Source organism: Amphiprion ocellaris, chromosome 9 (assembly GCF_022539595.1).
Source record: "Amphiprion ocellaris isolate individual 3 ecotype Okinawa chromosome 9, ASM2253959v1, whole genome shotgun sequence".
NCBI classification, from domain to species: domain Eukaryota; kingdom Metazoa; phylum Chordata; class Actinopteri; family Pomacentridae; genus Amphiprion; species Amphiprion ocellaris.
This window is the reverse complement of record NC_072774.1, coordinates 10,904,722-10,919,068: the sequence shown is the minus strand read 5'-3', so window position 1 is coordinate 10,919,068 and position 14,347 is coordinate 10,904,722. Positions and strand designations below refer to the sequence as shown.

Sequence of the window (14,347 nt, the reverse complement as noted above, 5' to 3'; positions counted from 1 at the left end):
CTCTTTCACCACCTGGCTTCACCTTGCTCCAAGCATCAGAGTCAAACTGCTGGAAATAAAACCCGTTTACTGGGTTCAGTTTATCACAGCAGTGGCTTCACACACAGCCTGTGCATATTCTACCTGTGCGTTCAAGGATTATCAGCCTGAAGCTATCAGATATCGTAGTTTAAAAACCTGAAGTTGGTTTAATTTAGAATTCAGAGTTAAATAACATGAGAAATTGACTGCCTGTTTCTTTTGTTTGTTTTTTGCTAAATTGTAACCTGTATTTAGCACAATATAATTTCGTGTTTCCAGGATGGAGACAGTTAAATCGTGTAGTTTTTGCATGATATTGAACTAATTACCATTCATTAGATTAATTTATGTTGAGATAAACATTTAAATGAACATTAAAAAAAATCATGGAGTGTATTTCCACAAAATTAAATAGCTTTCTTCAGCATCAAGCAATTCTGCAATATTTTTTCAACTTACTTTCTAGTATAGGGTCTGATTTAATTTAATCCAGTTGGACCAACTAGTTTTACAGTAATAATTTTAAATTACACCAGTACACAAAGTTGATCTAACACAAGTAAATTAAGAGCATCCAACAGAACTGTATAATGCTGAAAGAAAGCTATTCAATCATATAGATAAACTTGGGCATGATTCTTTAAAGTTGTTTTTGTGTAAGCATGTTCACAAAACTACAGAAAAACCATCCCACAGATTCGACCACAATGAGGCAGGGAATAAAAAAATGACACACAAAATGACAGAAGGGGGATGACACAGAAGGAACACAAAAAGACAAAACTGTCCCAAAGAGATAGGAAATGATATAAAGCAGACAGAAAACAAAAATAAAACAAGACATAAAATGAGAAAAACGAGACAGACAGACAAACCAACACCGATCATCACATAACTCCGCCACGTTCCTTGGCAGAGTAACAACACAAATCAGCATGAACAAGACATGAAACAACCACAGTGTAAAAATTACTATTAAAACAGGCTTTTTTACATGTTTCTTTTTTGAGATCTCTGTAATTATAATTGTGTTATACTGGATAGAAGACATTCTTTAGCTGTTTCTATAGAAGTGCATATTCTAATAAAAACTGAGCAAACAGTGAGTAAAAATAAAAAGATTAAAAGGTTTAACAGCTAAACAGGTTTAGTTCAGGTTAGCAAACAGTTCCGTTAATTGTGGTTGTTAGCCAGAAGTGATGAAATGACTAAAGATGTAGATTTTTGATGAGGTTATTATTGTTTGTGTCAGTTTAAACGTCTGTAATTTGTTGTGGCTGAAAGGTAATTTTCATGTAACAGACTATAAAAGGCTTCACTTAATATAACTGATGTCTTTTGTCTGCTTTTTTGTTCGTTTTTGTCATGTATTGTTTCCTTTTGTGATCTTCATTAATGCAGGCATAGGCTTAATTTACATTCCGTGTCACGGTTTTTACCTTGTCTATTTAATCTTCCCTGAAAAAAATAATTACAAAGCAAAAAGGACTAAAATGAAATGGAATAAGACGGGATTGTTTTTGAAATGTCATTTTAGGCGAGCTAAAGCGTTTTAGTTCAGGCTGCCGTGGCTCTTTGTCTTCGCTAAATCCTGTCTGTCACAGCTGCAGACCCGTTTGTGCTGCATCTCTTCATGTTGGGATGCTGCGGATGAGACTCAGGCCGTGGATGTTCCATGAGTGTCGGTCCTCGTCGACCTCGTTAACACACTCACACACCCACGTAACATCCACAGATGTTGAATCATGGAGCTTTGATTCATAAAGTCGGTAAAAGACACCAAACGGATCAGATCAAAGATATCTGAGCTCTGATACCACAAGACTGGAAGCAGCAGAGGAGGTTGTAGGCGATTTGTGCTTCTTTGTGGTTGTTTTGTGCCATTGACATTTTGTGCCTCTGTGATAATGTCTTTGCGTCTCTGTGGTGATTTTGTTTCTTTCTGTAGTTGTTTTGTGCATCTTTATTATCATTGTGTGTCTCTTTGTGAGGGTTTGTGTCCCGTTGTGGCTATTTTCAGATTTTTTTTGTAGTCATTTTGTCTCCGTGATAATTTTGTCTCTGTCTGTGGTACTTTTGTGTGTCTTTGTAGTCACTTTTTGTTTTTTGTTGTCATTTTGTATCTGTTTGTAGCCGGGTTGTGTCCCTGTGGTTGTTTTGTGTATGTTTGTGGTTGGTTTGTGTCTCTTTGTGGTTGTTTTGCTGTTGTTTTTTCCTTTTTGTGTTAATTTTTGGATCATGTTTGCTTTGTGTAAGTTAGTGGTTGTTTTGTGTCTCGTGATCATTTTGTCTCTTTGTAGCTGGGTTGTGTCCCTGTGCAGTGGTTTTCTTCATTTTGTGGGTCTCTGCGATCATTTTTTTCTCTTTGTGGTCCTGTTGTGTCTCGTTGTGGTTGATCTGTATCTCTTTGTGGCCGTTTCCTGACTGGTTTTGTGTCACTTTGTGGGGGTTTTGTATCTCTCTGTGAGGGTTTATGTCTTCTTGTGGATTTTTTCTCTCTCTTCGAAGTCATTTTGTGTCTCTGTGGTCATTTTGTCTTACTTTGTAGCAGGATTGCGTCCTTTTGCAGTTGTTTTCTGACAGTGATCATTTTGTGAGCATTTTGTGTTTCATGTTGGGTCTGTATTTCTTTGTGGCTGGAACGTGTCTTTTTGGTTTTGTGTTATTTTGTGAGGGTTTCTGTCTCTTTGTGGTTGTTTTCGTAGTTATTTTGTGTCTGTATGGTCATTTTGTCGCTCTCTGTGGTCGTTTTGTCTATGTTGGTGGTTGTTTTGCATCTCATTGTCTTGGTTCAGTGTCTTTTTCATCATCTTTTGACTCTTCTGAGTCATATTGTGCTTCTGTTACTATTTTGTGCGTCCCTGTGGGGGTTTTGTTTCTCGTAGCGCGGGTTTGTGTATCTTTATGACCAATTTGTGTCTTTTTTTTCGATCATTTTGTTTCTATTTGTAGTCATATCATGTCTCTTTGTGGTAATCGTGTGTGTCTTTGTGGTCATTTTATGTTGTTTGTGGTCATTCTGAATATTTTTTTAGTTGGTTTGTATCTTTTTGTTGTGATTTTATGACAACAAATGTCACAGAGGCTGTTGCTCAGGGGCTTAATCAGTGATCCTTCCATGCTGTGAGGAAATAAACAGTTTTTACTTCATTAAAGATTTCAGCGCTCAGTGTCATTATGTCCCAGAAAAAAGCCATTAATCAATTAGTCACCTAAGAGCAAACAGAAGTCCAACATTCTCTGGTGTGAGCTTCTCAGATGTGATCATTTCCAAATTTTCTCACAATAAAAAATCTGAGGTTTTCCTTCAGTAAATGACTTGACACACAGAAAACACCACAGTAATGACACAAAACTCAAACAGTTCAGTTCCCCAAACTAAAATGATACAGATTTTGTTGCAGTTAATGCAGTGAATCCTCTTTTATAGCTGTCATTTCCCCATCAGTCCCATTTGGACTAGTTTTGATGTTTTGAAGGACACACAAAAAGAGAGAAAGTGTTGGATCATGAACCTGCCATCAGCTCAGTATATCACTACCTGCTGTGATTCTCTGTCAGAGCCAAACGGCTGCTGGGAAATTAAATGTACAGCCTGGCTTCATAACGTGCAGGCATTTCATTCAGTTCATTCAGCCTCACGATGATGTGCACTGAGAGGCTTTTCTTCAGCGAGCTGGCAGTGCCGACTCTCCGTTGCTATGCAACTACAGTGAGAGGCTGTTTGAAGTGAGACACTCTGATTAGTGCCGAGATGTTTCAGAGTTTCTTTCTGCCGGCTAAGAGCAGAAAAATACGAGCGCCGAACTGCAAACCAGGACCAGAGTCTGGAGGATTTTAACAGACAACCTCAGAAAGACTGACAGTGAGATACAAACACTGCTGACGGGTAATGTAGAAGTACAAACGTGGAATTGTATTACTTTACATGCCACAGCTACTTATTTTACTCTGCTTCAATCTGACGACTTAACATACTTCAAAAATTACAATTTTAACAAAGTATATGACGAAGACACAAAATCTCTGCAAACAAACACATAACAAGCACAGAGACTAAATTAAACACAAAATAACACAAAACAATGGCAAAGAAACACAAAATAAACAGAAAAAGACCCAAACAACACAAAGACACAAAACAAACATGAGACAAAAATAAACACAAAAAGACAAAACAACCACACAGAAACAAAACAACCACAAACAGGCAAAAAAAAAAACAACCACAATGAAATGCAAAACCACCACAGAGCCTGTTTGCAAAACAATTGCAAACAGACATAAAACAACTACAAAGAGATGTGCAACATTGGCAAACAGACAAAAATTAACCATAGAGACACAAAACAACCACACACACAAAACAAACATGAGACAAAAATAAACACAAAAAGACAAAACAACAGCAAAACAACTACAAATAGACACAAAACAACCACAAAGACACAATGCAACAGCAAAGCGACACAAAGCAACCACAGAGACACAAAACGACCACAGAGACACACAACAATTGCAGACATAAAACAACCACAAAGAGATGCGCAACATTGGCAAACAGACACAAGAAACACAAAATGACCACACACAGACACAAAACAACCACAAAGAGATGCAAAGACACAGACACACAAAGCAACGGTAAAGCAACACAAAACAACCACAAAGAGACACAAAACGACCATACACGGACACAAAACCACAAATAGACACAAAACCACAGACACAAAACAACCACAAATAGACATAAAACAACCACAAATAGACACAAAACAACCACAAATAGACACAAAACAACCACAAATAGACACAAAACGACCATACACGGACACAAAACCACAAATAGACACAAAACCACAGACACAAAACAACCACAAATAGACATAAAACAACCACAAATAGACACAAAACAACCACAAATAGACACAAAAGAACCATAAATAGACACAAAGAACCACAAATAGACATAAAGCAACCACAAATAGACACAAAACCACAGAGACAAAGCAACAGTAAAATGACACAAAACAACCACAGAGACACAAAACGACCACAAAGAGACACAAAACAACCACAAATAGACACAAAACAAGCCTAAATAGACACAAAAGAACCATAAATAGACACAAAACAACCACAAATAGACACAGAACAACCACAAATAGACACAAAACAAGCACAAATAGACACAAAAGAACCATAAATAGACACAAAACAACCACAAATAGACACAGAACAACCACAAATAGACACAAAACAAGCACAAATAGACACAAAAGAACCATAGACACAAAAGAACCACAAATAGACACAAAACAACCACAAACAGACACAAAACAACCACAAATAGACACAAAAGAACCATAAATAGACACAAAAGAACCACAAGTAGACATAAAACAACCACAAATAGACACAAAACCACAGAGACACAAAGCAACAGTAAAACAACACAAAACAACCACAAAGAGACACAAAACGACCACACACAAACACAAAAAAGCCACAAAGAGACGCTCCTGGTGTCAGTCTGGGCTCCTCTGTTGGAGGCCCACCTGCTGTCTTATTATACGTCTACATGGGAGATAGTTAACGTTGTGTGCAGCTGTCTGTTGGTCTCTCACCTGTCGCTCAGGTGAACATCTGCACAGTGAATGAAACCCATCACATAAATACAGCCGCACTGACAGCAGGAAACAGCCGTCATCACGCTGCGGCAGCTTTAGCGTCCCAGTTAGTGGCTAACGGAGGAGATAATGGAGGCGGACATGTTTGCTTGCTACCTCTCTGGGCGTTAATGGCGGCTCAGCGGGAGATGCCACAGCTCCATGTTGCCTCGTAGCAGGCGTCCAACACTCGCTGTGATGGGAGGACGGCTGGTGGCACCTACAGCTGCTGCTTCGAGCTCCGCAAATGCTAAGTGAATGGATCTGCACAACATGGCGTCTGAAACGTCAGCGGGGTGCAGGTGGGCGAAGAGGAAAGTCTGAGAGCTGCAATCGATCATGCGGTTTGTGACAAGTTCACATTATCAGACTTCCTGTAAACACTGGGAAACACAGCGACAAGAAGGGATCAATTTCACTCTGAACTCTGAGCAGTTTATGGGCGTTTCTTGCTTCTATTTTTTCTCACCGGGGGGTCATACGTCACTGCAATATAAAGTCCTGCACCTCTATGAAAACAGCACAACCATGAAGAGAAGTAGAGAAAACTCAGAATTGTCTTATGTGGCCTATGACAGAACGATACAGATCGGAAAAAGTAGAATTTCTTTGGTTATTTATGTCACAAAAATGAAAAAAAAAAAAAAAAAAAACTAGAATCAACATGTCCAACATTTTTCCAAGAGTCCACAGATGTTACCAACACTAGAACAAATGAAGGCTTCACATGCTAGATATTTTACTGGTTACATTTTTACAACCTCTACAAACACTGAGAGACAGTTTTGTCTGCTTTCATTGATTTGATGTCTCATTTCTATCATTCTGTGTTTCGTCTCCGTCATTTTATTCTCTTTGGGACAGTTTTGTGGTACTGTGGTCTCCTTCTGTCTGTTTTTGGTAATTTTCTGCCCCATTTTTTTTATCATTCTGTGTCTATATGTTACGCAGTTTGAACCAACTGTCTGTAAACATGAACTTGTATCCAATATGTTCTCTGCACAACACAAAAACACCCACAAAAATAGGGAGTCTTTAATGATAAAGCCACACCAACATCAAACTATTAACCTGCTGCACATCGAAACATCTTATAACTCGCACTTCATGAACTGACAGCAAGATATTTAGGAAAAGTCGCAAGTAATTCATGCAACGAAGTCGGGAAAATAACAGATCATGACAAGAGCTCCAGAAAACTTGATGGAAATCTGACATTTTGCTTTCATCGATAACTTTTCCATCTCAGCTGAGAGAAGAAATGATTATTTGGATGATTAATGTGTTTTTCCTCAGCCTGACCTTTCTCTCTTCATGTCACAGGAAACAAGAAGCACTGATTACTGGATATCTGCCATCCAGGCTGAGCACAGGATGCTGCTGCGTCAGTCTTATTGGGAAAGCGTTTTTGTGTTGGGATGACGGCTAACAGGCATCTGAGTGAATAAAAGAGAGATGTCTGTACTCATTTTAAAGAGGCACTTATGACGAGCTGAATGTGACTAAACCCTCTATGTACATCAAATTAGCAAAAGAGAATTTTGTCTGATTAACTTGAGTTAGCATTGAAGATAGAATTTTCCCTTTCAGAGCTGACAGTGAAAACGTCTTAACGTATGAATTTGTAATGTTGCTGTTCAGGTTTTTATACATGTAAATTAAAAATAAGCATTAAACAGGTGGAATATTACATATACACAATAAAACAACCACAAGGAGACAAAAACAACCACAAAAAACACAAAATGACAACAAAGACTCAAAAATACCAGAGAAAGACTTAAACTGACTATAAACGGACACAAATTGAGTGCAGTCACAAAATAACCACAGACTCAAACTCACCCCAGAAAGACATAAATTACCAGAAAAGACACAAAATGACCTCAAAAGGGCACAAAACCACCAGAAAGAGACACAAAACAGCCACAAGGAGACTAAAAAGAAACACGATACGACTACAAAAAGATGCTAAATGAATACAAAAAGGCACAAGATGTCTGCAAACAGACACAAAACAACCACAAAGAGATACAAAACATCTATGAAGAGACACAAACACAAAGAGACGCAAAACATCTATGAAGAGACACAAAACAACCACAAAAAGACAAAAACCCCACAAGGAGACACAAAAAAACCCACAAAGAGATATGAAAAAACCACAGAGACACAAAGCAAATTTCAATAAAAACAAAAAAAAACACAAAGAGACAAAATGCATTACTGAAGAGACACAAAACAACCACAAACACCGAACGACCACAAAAGGAAACAAAATGGCCATGAATATACAAGCCCACAAAACATGAAACAACTGCAGAGACACAAAATGACCAGAAAAAAGACACAAACCGACCTCAAAAAGACACAAAACCACCAGAAAGAGACCCAAATCAACCACAAAGTGACACAAAACAGCCACGAGAAGACTAAAAAGATTACCAAGAGAGACAATTCGACTACAAAAAGATGTTAAATGAACACAAAATACACAAGATGTTGGCAAGCAGACACAAAACATCTATGAAGAGACACAAACCAACCACAAAGTGATATGAAACAACCACAGAGGCACAAAGCAAACATAAATAAAAACAAAACAACCACAAAAAGACAAAAGACATTAACGAAGAGACAACCACAGACACCAAACAACCACAAAAGGACACAAAATGGCCATGAAGATAGAAGCCCACACATGAAACAACTGCAGACACAAAATGACCAGAAAAAAAGACACAAAAATGACATTAAACCACCAGAAAGAGACCCAAAACAACCACAAAGTAACACAAAACAGCCACAAGGAGATGAAAATGACTACAAAGAGATGCAAATTAATACAAATAGCAATGAATACAGGACATTAAACAACTAGAAAGAGACACAAAATGGCCAAAAAAAGCCACAAAATGACCTGAAAAAGATGCAAACTGACTACCAAGAGGCACAAAAACGTCATCAAAAACACAGGCACATTGTTCTGCACTGTAAAATACAGTAAAAACAAAGAAAAACCCAACTGTTGACAGACAGTAGATACAGCAGAGGCATGTAAACCTCTTCACTGTCTGAACATTAACTATCACACTAACCGCTTCCTCGCTGCTGATTCTGACAGTTTTCCTGAATGAACTTGTGCTGTGAGCCTCAGCCAGCTCCTTTGTTCAGTCAGAAACTCCATCAGTGATGGAGGTCGACTGGAACATTCATCAGCGAGGCCACACAGCTGCTCCGAAAACCTCTGAGGAGTCGCTTCACCCACACAGACTCACACGCATCACCTCAGGCAGAGACGGAACATTTTTATTGATTCAGTTCATCCAGGAAAACACGGCCAGAAGTATGTGGACACGGTTAGAAACGAGAACCATTTTCTGCCTTCTTATACTCCGAACAACCGGTCAAATACTAAAGGAAATAACAGTTAAATATATATAAATATGTAGTGAAAATAAACGTTGGCTGCGGCTGCAAAGTGGAAATAGTAAATAACACAGATTTTCAAGGCCACGACATTGATGACATTCTTCTTCAGTGGTGCAAATTAAATACATTTCTGGTGAAAATGTGGCTCTGCGCAGCAAAAAAGTCAAGCAAATCCTATTAGGTTCAACAAATCAGCCAGACTCTTCATCGTGTGACTGAAAATATGGAGAGTTGACTTATTTGTTATTTAACAACTTAAACTAAGTTCTAAGTATCCGTATGGTAACGTTCATTAGGGCAAAAATCTGCCTCGTGTTGATAAATTTCAGGATTAAGACAATACAGAAGCTGCTAGAAATTTATTAATATATAGACTCCTAATAAGTCCACATTAACATTTTATCAAAAAAGCAAATAACTGACACAATAGAAAGAGGAAAAATAGACACAAAACAATAGGAAGGGGACAAACATTTAAAAAAAAAAAAAAAAACAAGACAGAATGACCACAAAGAGATACAAAACAATCCTAATGAGACCCATGTAGGACCACAAGCCTGTATATGACAATAAATAGAGCCCTCAGAACACTAGTTTTAGTCCATTAACATTAAATCAACATAGAAGCTGCTCGCAACTTAGTAATCTATAGACCCCTATGAGCACCAATTGTTGTGGATCTACCAATGAGTCCACATTAACATTTTGAGAAAATAGCAAATAATTGACACAATAAAAAGAGAAAAATGAGACACAAAACAATAGAAAGGGGACAAAAAATAAAAAAAAACAAGACAGAATCACCATAAAGAGATACAAAACGACGCTAACGAGAGCCATGTAGCACCACAAACCTGTAAATGATAAATAGAGCCCTATGAACACCAGCTTTTGTTCCTGCCAATGAGTCCACATTAACTTGTTGTCAAAATATCAAAAAAGTGGAATCTTGTCCTGCCAAACTTGCCACACATGAAATTCTAGCGATGTTAGAGAGCTCCAAAGTTGGTAAAATAACAACCAAAGACTGAATGTTTAGTAGAAACTATGGAGACATCCAAATATATACACTTACAGGAACTTTCTGGGGCAACTGCACCACCCTTGTTTGAAGGTTTAGGACTTGTTTCAGTTTTCAAGAACCAATATTTTAAAAATTGTCCTCTTCTGGAGTCATTCATCAATCATGAAACTTGGACAAAATTCCAGAGAAAAATTTCAGTGTTTAACTGTAGCTTTACTCTATTTAAATCTGCTAAAAATCATCATTATTAATTACTATTATTTAACAAATATTAGTCTTTATTTGAAAGGTTTAATTTAAAAATAGTAATTTAACTGTAAAACTACATAGTCCTTACTGTATTTAAATAAATAAAACATTTCATTTCAGATATTTGTCCTTATTTAAAGGAAATTAAGTCTATTGAGAATTAAAAAATGGTAAATGTGTTTTTACTTGATATTTTACAGAGTTTTGCTAAATATCTAGTAAAAGTTTTACATGTGTAAAAAAACTAACCATTCTTTTTACAAAGGTTGACCATAAAATTAGTTCTTAAAATGTACGTACATTAGAACAAAATATTTGCTGGTATTTTTCACAGGTTTTGGGGATATTTTGCTGGCACCGTTGCAACCAAGTGCCGCCATTTAAAAAAAAAAAAAAGAAGTTCTTTGATTCATTTTTTTACATTGCATGTACTTTGTCACAGGACTGTACATAAAGCTTCGCAGGCTGAAGTCTGAGACAACTAATTTGTTGCCTGACTAACTGAATACTCAGACAAAAGAAACTAAGCCCGTACTGTCATTCAGTCTGATTAGAATGAAACAAACACTTTCTGGTGGCTGGAAATCACTCTGAGCTGCTGACTGTCTGTTGTTTGATTGATAAATTCTCCTCTCTGTGTTTCTCAGGAGGACAGTTTGTGTTTTCAGTGAAGGAGAACTCCACAAAGCTTCATCTGCTGGTTTTTAGCGTCTCGCTGAGACAAACTGAGCCGTGAAAGTCGGGATAACAGTGAACAGGCGCTGCACTTCTGTCACCATGGAAACCGCATCTAGACGGAAGGCCAGGGGATGAAGCTCTTTTTGTGCTCTAAAACCTCCTTCTTTCTCATCTCTAAGCCGCTGCAGCTCTTTTCTTCACACCTGACGAGCGAAAGAAAGGAGACGCCGTTCGACGTTCGTCTCAGAGACATCAGAGATTTATGAGGAAACGCTGACACATCGATCAGGGCGCCAGGTCTAAATTTATCAGGGGAGGAGAGACGGGGGGAGGACGAGGGGTGAGAAGGCCTGTCAGATGGTGAAAGGGCAGAGATGATGACTCCAAACACCGACTCACCATCTGCTTTCTGACAACACAGAGGTCCTGCAGAAACAGAGTCAGAGAACGGCTCGTCCTGACGCAATGCCCTTGAGCAACACACTGACGCTGTACATGCTCAGCTGGTGGAAAAGTTTGTAGGAAAAGTTCAGGATGGAAACTTGGTTCCTTTTACCAAAGTGCTCTATAATAATCAGGACACACAGAGGAGCTTGGAAATAGATAAGAAAAGGAGTGATAGAAGAAAATTAAACTCAGTTTTTACCCTTAAGAGGCAGTTTTGAATTTTTACAGTCTGTAATAAACATCTGAACCCCAAAACCCACGTTAAACGACATGTTTCATCACCACAATGACACCTTCTAGCAACCAGAAACTGCGACCACAGAAAGAATCGTCAACTTTCCAACAGTCAGTGAACGTGTCACGCGTGGTTCCATCATGACAAAACAGCCAAATCTAGTGTAAGTTTAAAATCTTTGCATCTCTTTTACACCTTCTGCAAAAAAAACTAAACAAGCCTGATACTCTAAAAAACAATTAATTCTGAGCTGCACAGCACAACTGACTCACCAAGACTGACTCATATCAGAACAGTCATTTTTGCGCTTGACAACAATTCAGAAAGTATTCAGGTGAACTGCAGGCTTTAAATGTAAATGAATAAGCTGTTTTAGGGAAGTTATTCTGCATTAAACATAAAATGCCCGAGAAGTTGAGAAGTTTAACCCTCTGAACCACAAAAACTGCCAGCAGTTTTGAAAAAAATGTTAGCGTTTTTAAATCTAAAACTCCAAATCTTCCAAATTACACCATTTATCAACAAGCAGCTATAAAAATAAAATGAGTTGTCAGATTTCCATCTTTCCAATCGTCCTTGAACATATCTGTGTAGTTTTATCAGAAAAAATAACCAAATCTAAGATTAAAATCATGACACATTCATCTGAACCACTTCATTCTACATGTGCCATTTAAAATTCTCCAAAACTAAACTGTTAATTGTGATAAATTCATCACAGCAGCCCCTTTAGTTAGTGCAAACACATCCTGAATAATTCCTTACAGTGTTTCTTGACGCAGCTGCTCAAAATGAAAGGTAGAAGCACGGTTTAAAGAACATATATTACATTTTCTAATAAGAACTTTTCATTCTTTTTTTATCTGTAAAAAAATCAAACAAAAGAAAATCTTATGAATCATCTCAGCCTCAAAACCTACAGCAACTTTGAAATGTTAATTATCTGTGAATAATAAAAAAAGTCAAAAACAGAAGAAAAGGTTAGATTTTCATCTTTCTGACGTCTGTTTGTTTCTTTCAAAATCTAAGCTTTAAATCGCGATACTTCACCAAAATCACTTTATTCTGTCACATTTAATAATTAACATGCTATAAAATATAACATTTAATATATATCAGTTCCTCTAACCTCCTCTAACATCAGATCCAGATGATTGAATTTCTAATTATTGACCCTTGAAAGTGGGGGAAAAGGGCGCAATGTTTAAACAACAGTGGTATCATTATCACAGAAAGCTCCTTTAAGTGTATATAGAAAGATGTATCCATATTTCCTACTAAACATACAGTCTATAGCAAAATTCACAAAGTTTTGGGGCCAGCAGAATGTCATGTGTGTCAAGACAAGGTTCCAGTTTGTTTTTCTTCTTGACATATTTTGACAAAATGTTGATGTGGACTCATGGAGAGCATTAAAACTGGTTGTCTATATGTTGTCATTACATGTGCAAAGATACAAGATGCTTCCATGTTGTCTTTATGTTGAAATTTAAGAACACAAGAGGCTGATTTTGCTTTAAAAACTGACCAATGCAGCTGCACAAGAGGGAAATGTGATGAAGAGCAGCTGGAGTTTGGCTTCACACAGAACCCAGGCAGCTTTTTGATCTCTTAGCGAGCCACCTATTTTAAGGTTTTATCGATTAGAAGAAATCCACTACTATGTGACAGAGAATTCATTTGTTCTTCAAGAATCTCTCCTGAGTGTTCACCAAAACACCAAACCCTTCGTCCCACTCGCTCTCCATGAGCTTCATCCCTCTTTCTGAAAAACCACAAATGCCTGACAGCAGCTGGAAGCAGAAGACAGATTGTAGCTCCAGCTGGAGACTTCATTAGAGAGACTTCCAGGAGATAACAAGGAGGATGAAGAGGAGGATGAAGACGAGGGCACACCTGAGATTGAGCCGCAGGACAAAGAGTCAAAGTGCAGGAAAATGAAAGAGACGCATGAGCTGGAATATCATACAGCAGTGCTAAAAGTATGTAGACACACACATTATCACAGGTCCAGACTCTTCCCAGAGCTTAAAACACACTTCCGAACCTCAGTGGTGAGTTCATCAATGACAAAAAAAATATTCAGTGACATTTTTTATCACAATTAAAACCAGACTAAGAGACAATAAAAAGAACCAATGCGATAGCAAAATATTTAGCTTTTTTTGTCAGTGAATAAAAATGAAACTTTGCAGAATCTCACCTTCTTTTGTACATTCTTTACAGTTTTATTTGGGCTCCTACACCTGTTGTAGTTTTAATCTGGTATTTAGCAGATAGTTAAGCAAAGAAAATTGTTATCAATTGAGGATTATGTTTTATTTTTTAATAGCTTTGATAACAGTAACTGTATAAAATGATTATGATATGGTATTTACATGACCTGAAAGTTCCTTTGTCCTTCTATGAGTTTAGACAGCTAAAGGAAGCTTGTTTTTAAGACAGTGGTTACACTGTATGTTTTAGAGATGATTGTATCCAGCACATTGAAGTCTTGGAATGTGAACAGTCTGTATTAATGGAAGAAAAGAGAGACAATATTGCACTTACAAGGACATTGGTACCGGGATGTTTGTACAAAACGATGGATGT

At 37.5% G+C, this 14,347-nt stretch overlaps 1 protein-coding gene across 1 annotated transcript in view; it reads right to left on the bottom strand.

The window, feature by feature from the left end:
- Positions 1–14,347, bottom strand: part of nek11 (NIMA-related kinase 11) — a 127,516-nt gene that overhangs the window by 98,805 nt on the left and 14,364 nt on the right. The gene's annotated exons all lie outside the window — the stretch shown is intronic.